The 24,206-nt window shown below is 38.3% G+C and overlaps 1 pseudogene; it reads right to left on the bottom strand.

Moving 5' to 3' along the window:
* Positions 1-24,206, bottom strand: part of LOC120289671 — a 37,745-nt pseudogene that overhangs the window by 8,005 nt on the left and 5,534 nt on the right.

Here is a 24,206-nt window from a genome sequence, read left to right as displayed (position 1 = left end):
CAACAACTTATGGAATCGATCTTGTATATAATCGGGACTGTCGTATCAAAAGGAAAAAAAAAATTCAACCGTGAATTATTTTGAAAAGATATTAACTTATGAATATGTAAGGAAAATTAATGATTGTTCCGTTCGTTTCACGGACAATAACTTTAAAAAAAAATTCAGATTTTCCAATGTTCGTTTCACAAAAAATGAACTAGTCTAGAAAAACGTTTTCCGCTATTAGAAAAAACATTTTCAAAAGTGGAGAGAATGTTTTCCATTTTCAGAAATAGAAAACATTTTCCATAACTTCTTTCACCTCACTTTCTTTCACCAAACACATTTTCCTTTTATTTTTATGTTTTCTTTATATGTTTTCTTCTTCTTTTTCTTTTTTTTTTTTTTAAATATCAAGTTTTTAATTTTTGTTCTTTCCTTTTCTTTTTCATTTTCCTTGGCCGATCACTAGTCTCGGTGGCGGTGGCGAGTAGCCACGGGCTAGCTTGAGCCTCGCCACAAGCCGGCAAGCATGAGCTCACCAGCCTCGACAAGGTTGGGGTTGCCTAGATCAATAGAGCTCGCGCTCGCCTAGATACGGTGAGCCGTGAGCTCGCCGGTCTTAGCGAGCTTGGGCTAGCTTGGATTAGCTAGGCCTCGAGCTCCGATCCATGTCTTGGTTGGTTGTTAAACGTTGGCCATCAGAGGCATGTGGTGGCGAAGGAAGAAAGAGGAGGAGGAAGAAAAAGAAAAAGGAAAAAAAGAAGAAGAAAGAAAGAAAAAATTTTAAAAATTCGATTTTTTAATAATAGAAAATAATTGAAAATTTAAATTTTAAAAAATATATAAAAATTAAAATTAATTTTTTTGGTCGACTAAAAAATCAAAATTCCATTTTTGGTAACTTTTTCTAGAAAATTAAATAAGATAATGAAAAGTGGAATATCTCTCACTTCATTTTCAGATTTGTAGAATACCGAAAAATCTCGTCATTTTCTTGGAAAATAGCTTCCTGGAAAATATTTTCCCGAAACATGATATTTTATGCTAAACTAACAGAGCCTAAGATTGCCAACTTTATTTTATTTTTTATTTTTTCCATTGCCTAGGTCATGGTTGATTGCTTGTTGATAGGACCATTAAGTTTATGAACTCTGAAAAAATGTTACAATCATGGAGCTATGTCACTAAGAATAAGAAAAAAAAAGGATTTATCAATGTTGATCATTTATTTAATAATACTAAACATGAACAAAGAATTCTCAAATCATTCTTAAATCACATTTCATTTATACACATCTTCGAGAAAAGGTTTGATCTTAATGCATGCAGCGTATGTAACGATATATCAACATATAAGAAAAGGCATACATCGTGTTGCATTTAAAAATACAATTTTAAAATTAGAAAAGCTGAGGTTTATTATAGATAGAATAAACATGTGAAATTATCATTTTACTAAGATTTTTTAACATCTACATGATGAAAAAACAAAACATTTTTCCTTACAAAAAAAAAAACCAAAAAAACAAAACATTTTCAAACCAATCGGATCGAATTTCAAATAATTGGAAAATGAACTCACATGAGCTTTTCGCTCGTCTCGAGAGTTGAATCCTGATCTTTTAATCTATGCTCCTCATTCCAACCCCTAGCCATTGGGCCGGGCCGGGCCGCACCATGGTTCGCTCTGAGCTTGCTGCACACACTGCGTCGGGTGGCTAGGGTGGAGCCAAGGTCAATTGAACTTCAGATTCGTCGCGGTGCACAAAGTCTCCCTCGGTTGCTTGTCCCGTACTCATCGACCGGCTTCGACGTTTCAGTCGACCATTCCCACGCTTTTGCTTGTCTCGCATGTCTCGTTTTCTGGTTGCTACACCCCAAATCATTCACTTCCACACGATCAGCTTTAAAGTCGGAGATTTTTCCCTTTCTCATATCATCATCATCATCTCGAGAATCAGAGCAATCAAGAGTATTCCTCTCATCCCTATCTTTCTTCACATCTCAACACTAAATCGAAGACTTGCTTGATCGATCCGTGCTCTCTGCTATTGCATAACCTATGCACAATGATCAACATCCCCCCCCCTCCTCCCACTTCTTCATGGATCTTTTAAAATCGCCATGGAGAATAATCACTGCACCTTCTTTTGCGCTGATGTCAACATAAGTTCCCCATTTCGATTGAAGGGCTACTCGAAAGACTGCGGCCACTCTAACTATGAGCTGGACTGCAAATATAACTGCCCTATTTTGGATTTGTACTCTAGTAAGTACTTTGTACAGTACATTGACTATAACAACTACACACGATTAGGCTTGTTGATGTCAGGCTGCCAAAGGGCGACTGCTCGTCTCTTTCTCGCTCTTTGTTATGCAGCAACTTCAGCTACAACCCGGATTGGTATAGATGTGGGAAATATATGATCAAAAAGGGTCCAGCGTTATCCAAGACTATGGCGATCGTGGATTGTATGAAGGCCTTCGATTCTCGGATTTACATTGACACTTCATCGTGCCTCGATGGAGTCAAGTTTTTGGATTAATCTAGTACGAGAAGGCGAGTGTACGCCATGATCGATGCAAATGTCTCATACGTGGAAGCTACATGCACTATAGAGCATATGACAATGATACCTTGGTGGGCTGATGGCAACCATCTTCGCTCTTTTGCGCAAATTTATGAGCTTATCGTTTACGCGTTTGAAATTTCATGGCTTCCATTTACCTGTGGGCCGGATTGCTATTGCTGTGAAATCAACGACACGTACCAAAGTCATTGCGGATCCAAGAAAAGTAAGAACCTTCGAGTTTGTTCTGTTTTCTTAGAAAGAAAGAAGAATTGTCAGGATATATTTGTTCGAAACTCGTGAAAATTGAGCTCGGTCATCTGTATATCTTTGCAGAGCCCACGTGATTTGAAAATGCCCTTTAAGATAAAATAGTTAAGTAAATACTGTTGTGGTATTTTGTACGTATAATAATAGATAATTATTTATTTAATTCGAATTCTGCCAACAAATCTTAGTGGGTTGAACCCATTTACTAATCCGTTGATAATGATCTAAATAATCGTCTCTTGAATTTGTTCAGCTTTCATTTGTCACATATTCAACTTCTAGATCTCTTGCAGTTAAAATCGAGCATTACCTCATGTTCATCACCTGGGTAATTTATATGGTCTCGTGATATGGCATCAGTAACATTACTACAATCTTCTCATTGTGAAATTGATTTAACGTTACTAAACGCAAATATTTAACACTCACAATTTTCTTGCCTTCATCCCAACATATAGCGCCATTCGTGGTTGTGAAATTCATCTTGGGAGTCCCATGGGTGATAATGTTGCTCCTGCACATATGGAGGAGAAGACACTTGGCAATGGATCAAACACCGAAGAATTTTTGCGATCTAACAATAATTTCTTGCCGATAAGATACTCTTACTCGGACATCAAGAAAATCACAGGCAGTCTTCAAGACAAGAACTAGGTGAGGGAGGGTACGATTCTGTGTTAAAAGGAAGACTCCGGGGTGGCCGTGAGGTGCCAGTGAAGATTCTGAAGAAGGGGAAATCAAATGAGAAGGACTTCATAAGTGAAGTGGCTACGATTGGAAGAATTTATCATGTTAATGTGGTTAGACTGATTGGTTTTTTCTTTGATGGCTTGAATCAAGCTCTTGTTTATGATTTCATGCACAATGGATCTTTGGATAAGCACATTTTTTCACGAGGACAAGGGATTTCTCTTGCTTGCAAGGAGGTGTATGAGATTCCTCTCAGAGTAGCTAGAGGGATTGAGTATCTTCATTGAGGTTGTGACATGCAAATTCTACACTTTGATATTAAGTCTCACAACATTTTTCTCAACAAGGATTTCACCCCAAAAGTTTTTGACTTTGGGCTAGTGAGATTGTATCATGCGGATTACAATATCGTATCTCTTACTACTACAAGGGGAACCTATGGCATGGCTTTGGAGCTGGTCTATAGAAACCTCGGAAGCGTCTCTTACAAAGCCGATGTCTATAGTTTTGGTAAATTGTTGATGGAAATGGCTAGTGGGAGGAAGAGTTGGGAGGTGGTTGAAGCATGTTCTAGTTAGACGTACTCTCCTTTTTGGGTTCATGAGAAACTTAGTGAAGGACTGGACATTCCGGTTGAACATATTAGGGAGGAGGATAAAAGAATAGTAAGGAATATGATAATCGTTGCTCTTTGGTAAATTCAATTGAATCCTAGCAATCACCTTTCAATGCACAAAGTCTTGGAAATGCTAGAAGGAGAAGTAGATGATCTACAAATACCTCCCAAGCCACTCTTTTATCCACCAGAAATGTCGACAAGGGATGATGGAACTTGGGCTAACAATGGCAGAGATACTATATCCACTTCATCGATTAGTGGAATAACTTATAAAGATTCTCATATTGAGTATGGTACTACTAGTATTACACAAGCATAGAGCCATGATAATATTTTATCTCGTGACATATGTGGCAAACAAAAACGGATCGTATTAATGATGTTTTAAGTGTAGCTCCCTTTCTTGGCCATCATGAGATTTTACGTATGTGAGACTATTTTAATGGATCATAATTACGATTGTATCATCTTTAGCATTTTCATATTAAAGATGTTATTAGTTATAAGTTGCGCTTATGGATCTGATATATAATCTAGTGATGACTTTCAGCATAGTCTTGTGAGGAGCGAGTTTGCGTTTTGGAGTCTTTGCGTAAAATACTAACTAGCACACAGGACTTCCCGGCACTCTAGTGGTCGCTATGTACGTGTCGCTTTAGGGCAAACTAATCGTTGCCACTAATAAAAATGACGGATGGTAAGAAATGACAAAATTTAGGAGAGATCATAAACAACAACTTCGGTTTAAACAAGGGGAAGAAGGGGACGCTTAACTACACAATAAATAGTGGATACTTTTGTTGACTTTTTGTTCCATCGGAGATTAGTTAAATAATTAAATCAGGGAATAATAGGAGACATCAGATGATGTCTCCTTTATTAACATTAATAAATTGGATTAATTAAATTCTTCCTTCTTTTACTAGGTTGCTTAGGTTATCATGGGCTCAAACCTTGAGTCCGTCCAGAACTCGATCCTTGACATGCCGGGCTTGGGCACCAGGGTCTCGATTTCTGGCATTGGGGTTTCAAGGCCGGCCTCAAGGTCCTGAGTCGAGGCGGGGACTCAACTTGACCTCCCTCTCCTCACGCAATGAATGATAGCAAGAGGTGATGAACTTAGACTGTTCGATGACTTTGGTGGTAGTGGAGCATAATTATGATGAAGGTGGAATTCAATTAAAGGTGGTTAGGTAATTCCCTTAAATATATTTCAAGGAAGTCCTACATATGAAATATTCCAGCTCCAACAATAGTCATTCTTTTTTTTTAAATGAAAAGCTTAAGAGTAGAATATTCATTCTTTGACTAATTAAATTCCTCTGGAATCAATCAACTAAACAAGGACTAAAGGAAGTCTCCCAAATCATCATAAAGAGCTAATCAATCTCATCTCATTTTTTGACTCGGGAAGCTGTTGTATATAATTTTTCTCAATATGACATGAAGTCGACAGTTCATGAACCATGATCATTCTTTTTGTTGGTAACTTATTAATACCTTTTATAAGTACACTTTTAGCTATGAATTTAGCGAAAAAGTGAGTGTTCAGCCCGGAAAAGACGGACGCGGTTGTTGCTCGTGCATCCTTCCAATTTTGACCCATAATGGTCGATGATGATCTTTTTGACCTTCCCAAAATTTTGACCCATAGTGTTCAGCCCGGAAAAGTTGGACGCGGTTGTTTTGCACCTTCCCAAAATTTTCTTCTACGAGCTTTTCTAGGATGGTTCGCAGCGCATAATCTTTTTGACTTTTTCTTCCGATTCTCTGTTGCTCGTCAACTTACGTTGACTGACTTTGACTTGTCAGTTGACGAGCCCCACACTTCATCTTCTTCTATTTTGTAAGATGGACCACCAACCCATCATTTTGACTCCCAATAGGGGCAACTAACAAGATGCCACATCGTCTTCAAAAACCTTGCTCGTTCATTATACTAGCTTTCCAATCCGAGTCAATTCGTGACTTGATAAATGCCAATTTCCTGTAATTTCTTTTGATTTAATTTCTTATTAATGAAAACCCTTTGAAACAAACATTGCAATGCTAAAAAAACTAGCCCTTGTTCTCGTTATTCTTCTATGCGGGTACAATCCATGCGGGGAATTCACCTCATGTGGCAACATTACCGACATAAGCTACGCTTTTCAACTATAAGGCGACCTGAGGAACGGCGGCCACCATCTTTTATTATATTTTCCAAAAAGTATAGTTGCCGTAAGCCTAATTAAGTTCGTCTTGGGAACCCTGTGATTGGGGATACTGTAATCCGCAAATGGAGACGGAGGGATTAAGCTATAAACGAAAACATGGAATGGTTCTTGCATATTTGTTATTTGAATAAAGTAAGATACAGGATGTTGATAAATATAGACAATGGGATGGAAGTTTAGAATGATCGATGAACACGACAGAATGCACTACCATTATAAAGTGTGAGGTGTATGTCCACTTTTTCATTTCCAAATTATTTTCAATTGTGAAAGGTTATGTCTAAAATTTACACTTTCCAAACGTTTACTAATCTTTTCTTTATAGTTTGTTTGTTATTATTATTATCTGTTTCCTTGGAGTATTGTTGGAAGTTTGTTTTACAAACAAACTAAGTGCATTTCTCTTTGTCCCACATAGGAAAAATGGGAGGAAATGGGCCAATTTATAAGTGTGAAGTTTCCTTTGTGCATCTAAAGGAATGATTGGTTGTGGGCTAAACCCCACCATATTCATTTGTTATTTTTATTTTTATTTTTATTTTTATTTTTATTTCTATTTCGTACAGTTATCCTATTAACTTTAATAAATTCAAAGGTTGTTTTTTTTATTGAGAATTTTAGGAAATTAATTAATTAATAAATAATAATTTCGAAATTTTATTTATTAATTAATAATTATTATTTTTATTCCGAATTTTTTATTTGTGTCTTTTCAAGACAACCTTTGAAAAAGATATATGTTTAGTTTACAACATTTCCCGAAGGGTTGCATTTGTTTAGTTTAACTTCTTACGAATGGACGCCTTTGTTCATTTGAGCAATTTTTGAAAGAATGTGTTTGTTCATTTTCGCAACTTTTCACGAAGAGTCGTCTACGTTTTTTAAGACTATTTTATATATACTTGTTAGATTGAGGAAGAATGAGTGTGATCATTTTTCATCTTTTCGAGTCTTCTTTCTGAAAACTACAACCATCCTTTTGATTGTTTCCTAGGGAAATCCTAGAGAAATACTAGAATTGCTATTTAGTATTCTTATTTTGAGACTTTGTTGTATCCTGAAAAATATTTACCGGTGACAATTAGCAACTTTGTGGGGCAAATAAATTCTTAAAGAAAGTGATATCACGCCTCAAAATCCGACTTGAGTACTCTAAAGATCCATCTTCATCATTCTACCCTATTCGAAATAGTATTTTCACAAGAAGTATTCCCTATCTCATGTTGAGAATATTTCATGATCACACAAAAGATTAGGCACGTAATAAATTGTCGTGATGGAAGAAAATACTAGCTTCCTTCTTTTCCATGATCCTCTTCTAAATTAAATATGTATCAGTTTTTTCAATAACAATCAAAATTGAATATAGAATCCTCCAACACACATGACATTGAACTGCTACATAAGGAAAGGCATAAATCATTTTACATTCAAAAAATGCAATTTCAAAATTAGAAAAGTTGAGGTTTGTAATAAAAAGGAATAGACATGGGAGAAATCATTATTTTAATAAGATTTTTTTTTATCACCTTCAAGACAAAAGAAAAAAGAAAATATTTTCGTACCAAATGCATCACTCTAGTCTCCGGTTACAAGTAAAAGTCAAGTTGATCAAGTGCTAAAATCTGCTAAAAGATTATAAGAAGGAAGACTTTACGCATCATTCAGTCTACATGAGATTTTGCTTTTTGTTCCCCCTTTGCCTAGAAGGCCGGGTCGCTTTGTTCCTTCTCTCCTCATCATTTTGAGAAAGAAACAGATCTTTATCCATCCCATTCTATGCCCATTTGGTTGAGTATTCCAAATAGATTTTGAAACTGTAAAATCCCTTGACCAAATGCATATGGCGTTTGGTTCATTTTGGGATAATACTCTAAAAAACCCCAAACTGGTACACTTGTGACAAATTTACCTCAAACTATTTTTGACCACAAAAAACCCCAAAGCGATATACTTTTGACAAATTTATCCCAAATTGGTACACTTGTGACAAATTTACCCTATGTTAGTTTTCGTTAAATTTTATTTTCAAATTATTAAGTTCAATGACACGTGACGGTTAACCAGTATACCAATTTAGGATTTTACGTTCCGTTTGTCACAGTTTATAATTTTTATGATTTTTTTGTGGTATTAATTCAATTTAGCATAGGGTATATTTGTCACAAATTTATCAATTTAGGGTTTTTTGCAGTCGAATAAATTAGTTTGGGGTAAATTTGTCATAAATGTACCAGTTTAGGATTTTTTATAATCAGTCGGAGTAAATTTGTCACAAGTTTACCAGTTTGGGGTTTTTTATGGTCAAAAAAATAGTTTGGGGTAAATTTGTCACAAGTGTACCAGTTTGGGGTTTTTCAAGGTATTAACCCTTCATTTTTTGCTCAACTTTTGGGAAAATATAATTACATCTCCAAAGGGCTCCATGGGCCTTTAGCCCAAAATAGGTCCGGAAATCCTTTAGGAAGTTGCATTCTCAGAATGCAAATCTTAGCTCCTCATTTACTATTAATTTTCTCCATGGTTTGCACAGAAAAGCCAATCGAAGGCTAGAAGGGTAGTGCGGGCAAGTGACTACCGCCTAACCTTAGGTGACGTTGATTGCGCGACCCCAGTCGATGGTCACCTAAGGTCGGGGTGACCTAGGCATTGCTTGCCTAGGTTGTGGCAAGGCGAGCGATGCCTAGTTTGTGCGACTTAGGCAACGCCTAAGGTCACACCACCTCAGGTGAGGCGGTTGTAGCTGGATCTAGCCGCCGGTAGCTAAACTCCAAAAAAATAATAATAATAAATATAATAATAATAATAATAATAATAATAATAATAATAATAATAATAATAATAATAATAATAAAAGTCATTTGATAATGCAATTTTTATTAAATGGCATTTCAGTCAAAATTGTTTCCTAATGCACTTTAAAATTACAATTCAACCGAGCCAAACGGGGCCTACATCTAGATACCAAACATTATATTTGGTCTAACTAGTTCGTGCTCTTTGCTATTGCATAATCTATGCACAAAGATCAACTCCTCCTCCTCCTTTTCCTTCTCCTTCTCCCGCATCGGTCTTTTAGGATTGTCGTCGAAATTAATCAATGCTCCACCTCTTGCGGTGAGATCGCAATATAAGCTATCCATTTCAACTGAGGGGTGACCCGAAGTTCTGCGGCGACCCTAATTATGAGCTAGTCTCCATAAAAAAACCGCACCATTCTCCATTTGTACTCGGGCAAGTACTGTGTATGATACATTGACTATACCAACTACACGATTAGGGTTACGAAACGGAAATTGCTCATCTCTTGCTCGCCACTCCTTGTCCTGCACCCACTCCAGCTACAAATGGAAGCGATATACATGGTGGAGAGGAATGTACAGGGATGACATGTTATCCAGGACTGTCACAATCGTGGATTGCATGAAGGCCATCGATTCTTTGCTTTACGTCGAAGCTTCATCATGCTTTGATGAGGTTGAATTTTCGAATTTTTCTAGTACGAGAAGGTGAGTATACGCCATGGTTGATGCGAATGTCTCGTCTGTAGAAACTGCATGCACTATAAAGCTTATGGCAATGATACCATTGTGGGTTGATCGCAATAATCTTCATAGCTATGCACAATTTCATGAACAGATGGTTTATGGGTTTGAGCTTTCATGGCTTAAAAAAGCCTGTAAGATGCATTGTAAATACTATTGCTATATCGACGCTACAAACCTAACTAATTGCATAAAGGTAAGTATTTATGATTTATTCAGTTTTCTCAATAAATATATTTGGTTGTGAAATTTCATCTATAGGGAAAACTGAGCTTGGTCATTTGTATATCTTGAGCTCATGTGATTTGAAAATGGCCATTAAGATCAAGTAGTTAGATAAATGCTATTGGGGTATTTTATAAGTATGATAATGAATACAGTCTTATTCGTTTGTTTATTTGTTTAGTTCAAATTCCAACCACAAATCTTCATGAATTGAACTAGAACACTTGTTGCTTGATTGTGGTAAATAGGTATCTTTTAAATTTTTTCAGCTTTCACTTACGTGTTCAATTTCCCTTGCAGGAACTTTTATCCTCTTAACGCTGCCCAAGTCACCCTTTTGTCCAACAGAAGTGTCAGTTGCTAGGCATCAAACGCTATGTCAAATTCATCAATTGCTGCAACAATTTATCGAGATTAACAGCTTGAGTACAGCAGTATTACTAGACGAGAATAGGAATATTCAAATCACAAAAAAAAAAAAAAAATCAGTTCAGCGGGGTTGACAATATGTTGTTATTTGGCGTTAACAAGTGTCTGAGGGCATTTTTTTAACAAAATCCTATCGGAATACTGTCATTAGGTAGAGATATTGTGGATGACGGCATAAAATTATTTTACGTATATATTATTTGAATAAATTGTGTGATATATGATGTTAATTAGTCGGATGAGAGTTAGGGATGATAGGTACAACACAATAGAATGCACTACAATTTATAAAGTGCAAGGTTTTTCTCTGTCTTCATGTTTTCGAATTGCCCTTCTTGATTATAAAAAGTCATTTTACACATGACTTTTCATAAGTGAGAATGGCAATTCAAAAAATATGAAAAGTGAAGAAACATCTCACATTTATAGTTATGTATATATTTTCCTACCATTTGATCGCTTTCTTCCCGATTATACAAATGTAGAGTTTATGCATCATTCTGCAAACAAGATTTCATGAATAATCTTTGAGCGTCTAGCATTAGGCCATTTTTCCCTTTGTCGGACAATGAGAGCTTAAAAAAGAACTTATGGCAATCAGATAGAATTTCCAATCGTTAAAAAATGAATCGATATGACCTTTCCGACTTTCATTTCGGAATCCATATTCCGATCTTATAATCTACACCCCTCATCCCAGACCATGACCACCGGCCGTGCCGCGCCTAGGTTCACTCTGAGCTTGCTGCACGGCTGCGTTGGGGTGGCCCACGCCGACGTTGATTCAACTCTAGATTCGTCGCGGTGCACGAAGTTTCTTCTAGCGCCTGTCTCGCTCGTTGACGGGCTTTTTGACTTTTCAGACGACCAATCCCAGTCTTTTCCTTCTCTCACACGTCCCATTTTATGGTCGCCACACCCCAAATCACTCACTTCCACACAAATTAGTTTGTAGTCAACGATTTTTCCTTCTCTTTCTCATTATCTCAAGAAACGGAGCAACTGAAATTATTCCTCTCATCTTCATCCATCTCTGTTACATCTCCACGCTAAACAATAGATTTTCCTACTCGACTCGTGTCCTCTCCTATTGCATAACCAATGCCCAAAGATCGACTCCTCCTCCTCCTTCTACGTCAAGTCTTTTAGCATTGCCACAAAAAATAATAAATACACTAACTCTTGCAGCGAGATCCCGATCATAAGCAACGTGTTTCAGCTTAGAGGGGACTCAAAGGTTTGTGGCGACCTTAACTATGAGCTAACCTACATAAATAGCCGTACCGTTTTGGATTTGTACCCGGACCAGTATTGCAACTATGACAACTACACAATTAGGGTTGCCGATGTAGGGATGAAAAAGGGCAATTGTTCATCTCTTCCTCTCCACTCTTTGTCATGTAGCAACTTCTAGCTCCAACCAAATCCATAAGAATGCGAGGAATACAAGGTCTATGGTTGAGAGTCATGCAAGACCTTTTCGATCGTGAATTGCAGGAAGACTGTGCCTTCTCAGTTTCATGTTGACGCTTTGTCGTCCCTTGATGGGGTCAATTTTTCTTTCACTTTTCTAGTACAAGAAGGCGATTATACACTATGGTGTTAGGACTCTCGTGTGAATAAGTTGTGTTACAGAAATCTTACATCAAAGGATTGGTGTAGTGTATAGCAATTAATATATCCCGGTTAGCTCATGAGCCATTGGCTTAATCTTTTGATTGAATGTGGATTCAACTGAATATGTTGATAGGTTTAAACTTATGTTCCCTCTTGGTAATCTCCTTGGAAGAAGGTATTTGACTTCTATTGTGTGCTTCCACCAATTGGTATCAAAGCCATGGTCACAGCTTGAGAAAAGTCGTTAGAGATGCAAAAGAATACTTGGATTAAGATGGACTTCTATTGTGTGCTTATTAGAGCCATGGTCATGGTTTGAGATAAATCGTTAAAGGTGCAAAATGATACTTGGATTAAGGGAGAACAGACCTCATGACTCACGTGTAAGTAAGTTGTGTTAGAGAAATCATTAAGTTGGTATGGTGTAGAGCAGTTAATATATCTTAATTAAATCATGACCCATAGGCTTAAGCTTTTAAGTGAATGTGAATCCAACTGGATATATTGACAGGTTCAAACTTGAGCTCCCTCTTGACGATCTTCAAAATAAGGTATCGAATTTCTATTACATGCTCCCAACACATGGTCGATACTATGTCTTGTATATGGAAACTATATGCACTATAGAGCTTATGTCAATGATACTTGGGTGGGTTGATGGCAACAATCTTTAAATCTATGCCCAAATCCATGAATAGATGGTTTTTGGATTTGAGCTTTCATGTCTTCCAATTGTGGGTAAGAAGTATTGCAAACATCATTTTGAGTGGTATGGGTAAGCACCAAATTTGGTGCGGACCCAAGAAAGTGAGACCTTTTAAGTTTGTTCAATTTTCTGAAAAAAAAAAAAAATTTGTGGGGACATATTTGGTCAAAGTCCGTGAAATTTGTTCAAAACGTGAAATCGAGCTCAGTCATCTGTGTATCTTTTCAAAGCCCGTGTGATTTGAAAATGCCCAGTAAGCTCAGGTAGTTAGGTTGATGCTCGTGGTATTTTATATGTATTGTAATAAATGCATTGTTTATTTATTTAATTCGAATTCTGCCAACAAATATTAATGAATTGAACCAATATACTAATTCCTTGATTACGGTCTAAATAAGTGTCTTTTTGAATTTCTTCCGCTTTCACTTGACACATATGCAGTCCATTTTCCAGGAATTTCCGCCTACTTCTACAATTTTGGCACCGGTATTTGAGGACTCTTGCTCTATGGCATCGGTAACGATACTTAAATCTTCTCATATTGAATTGATTTGATGTTTCTAAATGCAAAAGATTTAACAGACCAATAATTTTCTTGCGTTTTCCCCAAAATACAGTTCAACTGATGGCTGTGAAATTCATCTTGGGAACCCCAATGGCGATAATGTTGCTAATATGCAAATGGAGGAAAAGACACTTAGTAATGGATTAAAAGGTTGAACAATTTTTGTAGTCTAATAATAACTTCTTGCCAAATAAGGTACTCTTATTCGGACATAAAAAAATCACGAGTGGCCTTAAGGACAAATTGGGCGAGGGAGGGTACAGTTCTGTTTTCTAAGGCAGACTCCAAAGCGGCCGCAAGATGGCAATGGAGATTCTGAAGAAGAGGAAAGCGAATGGACAAGACTTCATCAACTAAGTGATTATCATAGGAAGAATTCATCATGTTAATGTGGTTGGACGCGTTGCTTTTTGCTTTGAAGTCTCCAAATGAGCTCTTCTCTACAATTTCATGCATGATGGGTCTTCGGATAAAGCACATTTTCTCACGAGGACAAGGGACTTCTCTTGATTGCACGAAATGCATGATATTGCTCTTGGAATAGTCAGAGAGATTGAATATTTTTATTGAGGATGTGACCTGCAAATATATATTTTGATATTAAGTCTCACAACATTTTTCTCATTTTTCTCGACAGAGGTTTCATCCAAAAAGTTTCCAACTTTGCGCTCGTAAGATTGTATCCCGTCGAGTACAACAGTATGTTTCTAACTGCTACGAGAAGAATCTTGCGATACATGACTCTAAACTTAAAGAACATTGGGGGCTGGGGGCATATCTTACAAAGCTGATGTCGATAGCTCGAGAGTCAGTTTTTTCCTCGTTGTTGAATTCTGGTCTTTTCTAATCTCTGCTCCTCGCTGCACGTCCGCCGGGCCAAGGGCGATTACACTTTGGTGACCGGCTTTTGACTTTTCAGCCGACCTTTGCGTCTCTCGTACGTCCCATTGATGTGGGACGCTAGACCCCAAATCACGCACATCCACACAATTAGCTGTGGTCGGAGAATTTTCCCCCCTCTCTCTTGATATATACCTCGTCATTTTTTCAAGAAAGAAACAGAGCAACTAAAATCATTCCTCTCATTTTTATCTTTCTTCTACAGCTCAACACGAAAACACTCAGATTTTGCTTAGCTGATGCGTGCTCCCTCCAATCGCATAAGCCATGCACAAAGATCAACAACTCCTCCTCCTCCTCTTCCTCCTCTTACCTCAGTCTTTTAGTAACCCTATTGAAAATAATCGATGCACCACCTCTTGTGGCGAGATCGCCAACGTAAGCTACCTGTTTCGGTTGAAGGACAACACGGAGATCTGTGGCGACCCTAATTATGAACTAGCCTGCGTAAATAACCGCACTGTTCTTGATTTGAACTCAAGCCAATACCATGTAAGTTCCATTGACTATACCAACTACACAATTAGGGTTGTTGATGTTGAGCTACAAAAGGGCAATTGCTCGTCTCTTCCTCTCCACTCTTTGTCATGCAGCAGCTTCTTGATCGTCAAATCAAATCGATATAAATGCGGGGGATACATGTACAATGATAGAGAGTTATCCAAGACAGTTTCAATTGTGAACTGCACGAAGGCCGTTGCTTCTCGGTTATACATTGATGCTTCATCATGCCTTGATGGGGTCGAATTTTCAAAATTTTCCAGTACAAGAAGGCAATTATATGCCATGGTCGATGCTAATGTCTCGAATATGGAAAGTGCGTGCACTATAGAGCATATGGCAATGATGCCAGGGTGGGTCGATGGAGACAATCTTTGTTCCTATGCGCAAATTCATGATCTAATGGTTTATGGGTTTGAGCTTTCATGGCATCCAATTTCCTGTAAGAAGTATTGCAAACATTATTTCGAGTGCGACATCAATGACAAGCACCAAATTCAGTGTAGTGCCAAGAACGGTAACAACTTTTGAGTTTGTTCAATTTCTTATGAAAAATAGCAAGGGTGCTGTAACTTTTGTACGGTACTCGTTTAAGTGTCATAACTTTTCTTTTTTGTTCACTTAAGTGTCACATTAAAGTAAAATCGATCATTTGAATGTTGTTTTCGGCATATCATCCTACACAATTTTTTTTTTAATTAATTTTCCATTTCGATGTGGATTCTTTTTATTTTTGAATTTTTTATTAATTGTCCAAATCAACAATAGCGACGTCACATAGGATAATCATCATTTACATCGAATTTTCCGCTAAAGCAAATCACCGATGACTCTTAAGTGATCGAATTCAAATTTGTGGCACTAAAGTGAACAAAAAAATAAGTGAATGTTGTATGAAAATTATGACACTTTTAATGTACTTATCCCAAAATATTATTAGGATATATTTGGTCAAAGACATGTGAAATTTCACTAAACGTGAAATAGAGCTCAGTCATCTGTAAGATCATGTAGTTAGTTCAATGTTGTTGTGGTATTTTATAAGTATGACAACGGATACATTTTTATTCATTTGTTAATTTAAGTAATTAGAATTCCGCCAGTAAATCTTAGTGGATTGAACTTGATATATTCAATTACTCACTGTTTGATTATGATCTAAGTAAACACATTCTATCTCTTTTGCAGATATCGCCTTTTACCTCACCTTAATTGCCGAGGTTATTGAAGTGATCTCGGTCCTTAGCATCGGTAAACATCAATACAATCTCCATTGTGAAATCAAGTTAGTGTTCCTAAATACAAACATTCAACACACGCACGAATTGGTTATTCATATAACAATAAATACATTATTTATTAAATTGTTTATCTATTTAGTTCAAATTCTGCCCACAAATCTTAGTGGACTGAACCGATGTACACACTGCTTCATTATGGTCTAAATAAATGTCTCTTAAATGTTCTTCAGAAATCACTTGTTACAAACTCAATCTCTATTGCGGAATACGGTTCGTTGATGGGACGCACCTGCTCCGGCTCTTGCTCTCGCTCTTCAACATCGTTAACATTACTATAGTCTTCTCATTGTGAAATTGACTTTAAATCTTTAAATGCAAACATCTAACACACCCTCAAATTGGTTAAAAATATACAGTGTTTCAATGCATGGTTGTGAAATTCATCTTGGGAGCCCCATGCGTGATGATATTATTAATACGCAAATGGAGGAGAAGACATTTAGCAATGGATCAAAATGTTGAAGAATTTTTGCAATCTAATAATTTCTTGCTGATGAGGTATTCTTACTCGAACATCAAGAAAATCACGAGTGGCTTTAAGGATAAATTAGGAGAGGGTGGGTATGGTTCTGTTTTCAAAGGAAGACTTTGGAGTGGCCGTGAGGTGGCGGTCAAGATTCTAAAGGGAAAAATGAACGCGCAGGACTTCATTAGTGAAGTGGCTACTGTGGGCACAATTCATCATGTCAATGTTGTTGGACTCATTGGTTATTGCTTTGAGGGCTCTAAACAAGCTCTTGTCTATGATTTCATGCACAATGGATCTTTGGATAAGTACATTTTCTCACGAGGACAAGGGATTTCCCTTGAATGCAAGGAAGTGTATGAGATTTCTCTTGGAGTTGCTAGAGGGATTGAATATCTTCATCGAGGATGCGACATCCAAATTTTACACTTTGATAGTAAGCCTAATAACATTCTTTTGGATAGGGATTTCACCCCAAAAGTTTCTGACTTTGGGCTTGCAAGATTGTATCCCACGGATTACAACATCGTGTCTTTGACTGCCGCAAGAGGAACCTTAGGGTACATGGCTCCGAAGCTCGTCTTCAAGAACCTTGGAGGCGTATCGTACAAAGCTGATGTCTATAGTTTCGGAAAATTGCTAATGGAAATGGCTACTAAGAGGAAAAATGGGGATGCGGTTTCAGAGTATTCCAGTCAAATTTACTTTCCTTTGTGGATTTATGATTGACTCTGTAAAGAATTGGAAATTCCGGTGGAAGTCAGTGAGGATGACAAGAAAATAATAAAAATGATGATAATAGTTGCTCTTTGGTGCATACAATGGAATCCTAACAACCGCCCTTCGATGCGCAAAGTCTTGGAAATGCTCAAAGGAGAAGTAGATGATCTACAAATATCTCCCAAGCCACTCTTTTATGCAACAGAAATGTCAAGAAGGGATGATGGAACTTGGACCGACGAAGGCAATAATACCATATCCACTACATCAACTAGTGCAATAACTTTTGAAGATTCTGGTCTTGAGTGTACTAGTATTAGCATTACACAAGCATAGACACGTATCAAAACCGTTTGATCCGTTCACATATGTGGCGAATTGAAACGTGGTATTGATGATGTTTCATATGTAGCTCCCCTTTCTTGGCCATCATTATATAATAGATGTTTATGACTATATTTATGATCTTAATTACACCCAATTCATCTTTTAGCATTATCATATTAAAGATGTCATTGGTTATAGTTTGGATTCTTGGATCCAATAGAAAATCTAGTGGCTACTTTTTAGCATAGTGCTATGAGGAGCAAGTTTGGGTTTCAAAGCCTCTGCTTAAAAGTCTAGCTAGCACACAACCTACTTTATGCATGGTTAACGGCACTTCAGTGATCACTATGTATGTATTGCTTCATTGCATACCGATTGTCACTACGAATAATGTTGAATATGATGGATGAAGAGGGATAATAAACAACTTCGATTTAACAGCGGGGGAGTGCGAGATAGCAGAAGATATCAAAAGATGATCTCTTCCTGACTAACAATAATACATGAGATTAATTAAATTCTTATTATATTTACTAGGTTGCAAAGTTATCTTGATGGTAAATGTGCACTTAAAAAAATGATATTAGTTTCCTTTCTAGGGTTCGTTGTCCAAGACTATTATGTGAGGAGGAAATTTTATTTGAGAGGGAGATATATGTCATCTTTATTACAATGGTTTGAGTATAATTATTGAGTCTAAACTTATTTTGAATGCGAAGGAGTATTACCATGTTCAGTTTTCAAGACTGTGCTAAGTATTCCAAACCCTTCCTACTATCACTTTTAAGTAGTACATCGCTTTTCATATCAAATTGAATGAACTCAAAATAGGTGAGGGCAAACAAAATCCCACTTCGAGAGTGGATGCAAAATTTCACAAATTTTCTGTGAATTTAATTTCGCCATTAATAATATTGACTATTTTTTAGCCGCTGAATGTGCTCATTGACTTTCTTTAGGCCCAAAAAGCAAAAAAAAAAAAAAAAAGTGCTTTTTGACTCCAAATCCAATAATCATACGGATTTCAGGTGAGTATTGGACCAATAATCATATAGGTTCATTTGAATTTTTCTGATTAAGAAGTGAGGAAAAAAGAATCGAACGGTGCGTTTGCATCATTTACAATTTCACTGCTTTTTTTTTCTTGGCCGGAATACAATTTCTCTGTTTTTGGGCCACCTGAAAATCCGAACACTTTCCGGTAACAGGTCCCTTGATTCGGGATACAAGGCGAAATGACAAAATGTCCAGGGGACCAAATCCGAGATAATAGAAAGGTTGCGTCCTTAGATGCAAAAAAGTCGTCTAGCTAGTCGCTCCTTGCTTCCTTCCAGATGTTTCTTTGCTTTAGCGAGGGAGGTCGCTTCTAGACTCAAACACTCAAACGCACTCAAACCTTTAATTCAATAATTAAGCAACCAAAAACAGAAAAAAAAAAAAAAATCGCAACATTCTAATTCTGATTCTGATTCTCGTTTAGAGGCTTTTGAGAATGGTTTTGATGGGGCCGACGCTTTGCTGGTGTTTGTGGGTCCGATGGATGCGGCGCGTTGAACCGGTGTGGGAAGAGGTTCGAAGATGCTACAAGAAAAGCACCAATGAGGCAATGAAGTACCGCAGTTTCCGTAACAGATATTCTCTCTAATGGAGGAGCTAATGAGGATGGCCTCTTGCTGCACAAATCCTATTCGAGTCCTCAGCCATCTCAGGTTGTATTCCTTTATGTCCTTCCCATCAATGACGACCTTTCCTTCCATCGGATCGTAGAATCTCAGCAGAAGGGCCAGAATAGAGGACTTTCCGGCACCACTTGGCCCGACAAGAGCCACACCTTCGTCCTAGCTTCAATTCTCAACGTGAAGTTCTTGAGAACGGTAACTTCTGGTCGTGATGGGTACTTGAATTTGACGTTCTGGAACTCAGCAGTTCCTTCGATCCTCCCATGATGTGTATTTTCCAGCACATCTGGTTCGATTTCAGTTTTTCGATCGAGGGTTTGGAATGCAGGGGTGAGTATGCTCATGGCCGATATCACGGTGGGGATCAGCGTCCACAGCTCTGTAATAGAAGGTACGTGAGAGAGAAAATCTGGTACGATCTTATGCCGTTTTCAAATGTGGCTTGGCCTCTATCGACCAAGACCGCGGTATACCACAAGGTGCAATGTTCCATAAGCAAAGAGAGAATCCTTGGATTATTCCATACTTGATTCTGGTTCTCCTGCTCTCTTTCGTTGGGACTTCCAACGCTAACTTGGCCTTCCTCAGGATTTGCTCTTCATAGCAAAAAGATGCTACAGTTCTTATGTTTGTCACCGACTCAGAAGATAGGGAAACGACTTCGCCATGTGCTGCAGAAGAGTCGCCAGCAAATCCTTTGGCTGACTTGGCTTGAATGAGCCCACCGATGAAGTGGCAAGGCATCACAGCCCGAGCCACAAGACCCATTCTCCTGTTTACAATCATGCTAACTACTGTAGCAATCAGTATAGAAGCCATGCATCCAACAATGACGGACATGCGATCAGAAATTATCACTTTCACCATGGATGTATCATATGATTCGCGAAGTAACCATCCCAATGCTGTTCTCGGGTTTCTCAAACCAAGTGAATTCATTGCACAGGACACCTGCAAGATTTTAGGACAATCAATGCAAATTATACTCCATAAATGATTCACAACTTGGGCAGAATCTCAAATTCAGAGCTAGTAGATTCTGCATTAAACTGTAAAGGACTCTGCTAGCAAAAAAGAGTGACAGCTACCTGAAAAGAGAGCTTTTCTAAGGTTTGTCATCGCCTTCTCACCGACCACACCGAAGTAGTAATGCTGCAAGATGTGAGAGACTAATGATAGCAACCCTATTAGGGAGAATGCGATCGAGTACCATCCAACTTCCCGCTTTGCATGTTTATGGTAATATGCTACGCCTATTGTTATGGTGAAGAACCCAAAAACAGGCTTTGAGATTCCAGAGAAACCGGTTGCAATGGAGCCGATGGCTATCTTGACAAGTTCCATCCTCCTCAACCCAAACCAGATTCTAAAGAAGTGGACTGCTTCTAATATTTTCTTGTGCTCCTCTTGCTCAGGATCTTCTCTGATGCTTTCTTCTATCTCTGCGCCTTTTTCACTTAAAACTCTGCTTTTAGGTGAGCCATGGGGTTGGTCAATTTCATAATCTTGCGAAGATATATCAGTTCTGTCATTCAATCAACATCATGGGCCAGTGAGAACCTGTTTCTTTTTTTATCAAAATAATCGTCATGCACAAACGGTAGGAAATAATTATTATGGGGCAGCCAACCTTTCATCACGAACAACACTGATGTTCTGCATGTTGAATAGCCTGTTGTAAAATTTGCTGGAATCCAATAGGGTGCTGTGCGTTCCTGTCTCCTTAACCTGTCCATTCTCTACGACAGCAATTTCATCTGCATGAACGATGGTTGACAATCTGTGCACAATCAAGATCACCGTTCTTCCCTGCATGGCCTTCTCCAATGCCTCTTCAACCAGCTTCTCATATTGCGAATCAAGAGCACATGTAGCCTCATCGAGCAGGAGTATTGGAGGATTCTTGAGAATGGCTCTGGCTATTGCAATTCTTTGTTTTGGTCCTCCTGACAGCTGGAAGCCCCTCTGCCCCACCTAGTCCATCATCATGGCGCCAAAATTGAACTTAGGATCCTTGTTTTTTGTCTAATGAGAGCTTGAGAACTTTCAGGAGAGACATCGTTTATTTTCATCTGTTGCTAGGAGATTGCATATTAACTCTGTCGAGTACTTATCTGGAAGCTGTGAAATGAAATTATGTGCATTTGCCATCATTGCTGCATTCTCTATTTGTTGGTCATCTGCATCCAAATTTCCTACTTTAAGGTTGTCCTTGATAGTGCCAGCAAACAGTGATGGTTCTTGGGAAACTGCTCCAATATTTTGGCGGAGGCACTTCAAATCAAGATCCTTGATGTTATGGTTATCTATGAGAATGACCCCTGAAAACATGCAATATTTCCCAATCCTCAGCAACCTATGCAATATTATTCAATCGTCAGCAATCTTTGTGCGCAAAAAATGTATGAGCAATAGAAGCATGAAACCGTGGGAATAATAAGGAGAGGATAACAAATTTCAGCTCAAGAGCATGGAGGTAAAGGTTTTAGACCTTCCGATGGATCGTAGAATCTTGCAACCAGGGATATGATTGTGCTTTTCCCACACCCACTTCTACCAATTAACGCCACCGTCTTTCCTGCTGGAATTGACAGCGTAAAACCTTGAAGAATCACCTTATCTTCTCGGGATGGGTAAGCAAAGTGAATGTTCCTTATGTCAATGTTTCCCTCGATTTCCTTCAGTATGATCCCCCTGAACCGTTGCTAATATTTGGTTTTCTCCAGATCACCTTGAAAACTTCATTTCCTGCTGCTTTTGCTTGGTTAAATACTTGCATGTCTGGGGCAGCATAAGTGATTGAGCTGGAAAGCAAAAGAAGCCACGGTCCAAAATTAAGGTTTATCTTCTTCACTTCATTGTATGAAGATTCTTAAAGGCATCTGATATCTTCTTAAGAGGCTCAAAATGAAATGCATCACACACGCATTCATACAAAACTTTAGAGAACCCAAGTAGGATGATGTTATTTCTCATGTTATGTGCAGATTAACTAGCTTGATGATCATCATTGGATTGCTTACCTAGTCGCTGTAAGACAAAACAATCTCATCCAAAAACTCTTACAAGAAAGGTAAACTTTTCTTACATAGATCCAAATAGGATGCTCATGACTGCTGCTATGACGTTCCCTCCACTAGATCTTCCAGCAATGACCATGATTGCTCCGATCCATATGATTAGTGCCCAAGAGGAGTTGGTCACTGCTTGAAACATTCCTGTTCCAACTCCCTTAATCAGTGCCTCTCCTCTGCTAATGACAGGCTACTTGTCCATGTGGTCTGAGAATGACTTGATTGCGCGATCCTCTCTCACAAATGCAAAGACCGTTTTTATATGAGATATGGTCTGTACGTTGTCAAACATTAACCCATGAATTCCCAGATGATTCCCTATATTATAGATTTTTTATAAATAAAAAAGGTTAAGTTTTTTCACCTGTTCCACAACAGTAGTAGCTTCGGATAGGTAAATCATTTTCGCAGCTGAGATGGCATTCATTTTCTTGGTGTAGGTGGCTCCAATCAGTAGAATCAAGGGAACTACAAACAAGGTGACCAGTGAAATTTCCCAACTGCAAATGAAGGCAATCAAGACTCCAGAAAAGAATGTGGTGAAGCACGAAAGGAAATGCCCCAGCTGCTAGCAAAAGTTATGTTAGCATGATCGGCAAACTTTGGTGGGGAAATCTAAAGAGCAGTCAACTTGAGGGAAAGATTGCTACCTTCTCTCCAATAGCATCCTGGATTATGCTCATGTGAGTACTTATTCCCGCAATGACTTTTCCACTCGACAATTCAGTATCAAAAGCTCCAATCTCCTGTCTGAGGACCGATCTCAGGAATTCTAATCTGATCCGTGCTGTTTGTCTTTCGCTTGCGTACATCCAGCATCCAATCTCTGCAGAAAATTGGAAGCCATGCGAATGCTTTGTTACTGCGTACTTTCTAGACTACTAGTTTTCTCTCCTGTAGTTAATCTAGTCCTTCTTGCTAACTTTATTGGTAGTAGTCCAATATGATAAATGGTTATATGATACTTCCAATCCCATAAAACTTGATGCGATGTTCAGGAATGGCACACAAAAATAAGCAATCTCCACTGGAGCCTAGGAAACAGTGACTTTTGAACGGCGATTAGGTGTGAGACAAGTGTGCATGTCAACAAAAAACTGTTCTGCGACTTAGTAAAAACATATGCATCTGCATCATCTTAGAAAACCAGAAGAAGCCAACCTAGGATTCCAGCAGGGAAGGTTGCAAAGGCCATGTACCACACATATGGAACAACCTGAAAGAGGTAAGAAGAAAAACACAAATGAAAAGCTCCACTGACACTGTGTGTGAATCATCCATAATTAGTAAGTCGGTACTCAAGGCACGCTATGAATAATTATAGCCACCAGTTGACAGTAAGCTAGGAATTCAAGCGAAGTGCAGTTATCTACCTTTTTCAGAGCATGAACCATGCTGTCTTTGTTGTCGATATGACTTCCGAAAGCATTGAGTGCTTTGCCGAGCAACAAATATCCAACTGGTTGAGCCATCCCATGGACGACAGATCGTATGGTCCCTAGAGCCATTAAAATCCAATCGAGCGCGTCTGCATACTTCAAAAGCTTATAAAATGGCAAGCCTGTCGGGTCACTCTTCTTCTTCACGTCCTCCAGTACTTCTGTTTTGCCTCCTCTCCACCTGCATGGGCTGTTCTGGCTGGGTAGACATCTGCACCATTTTTCTTTTTTCACATGCGGAGAGGACTGAGTGATGTCTTGAGAAAGGACGCGGTCTCTTGAAGATTACTATATTTATGAATACTATGCTGTGAGAGGAATATATGGAGCATATCCTGCGGGGAAGTCTTTTCCTTCTCATC

Source organism: Eucalyptus grandis, chromosome 11 (assembly GCF_016545825.1).
Source record: "Eucalyptus grandis isolate ANBG69807.140 chromosome 11, ASM1654582v1, whole genome shotgun sequence".
NCBI classification, from domain to species: domain Eukaryota; kingdom Viridiplantae; phylum Streptophyta; class Magnoliopsida; order Myrtales; family Myrtaceae; genus Eucalyptus; species Eucalyptus grandis.
The sequence above is the reverse complement of the archived record's forward strand: the minus strand, read 5'-3'. Positions and strand labels throughout refer to the sequence as shown.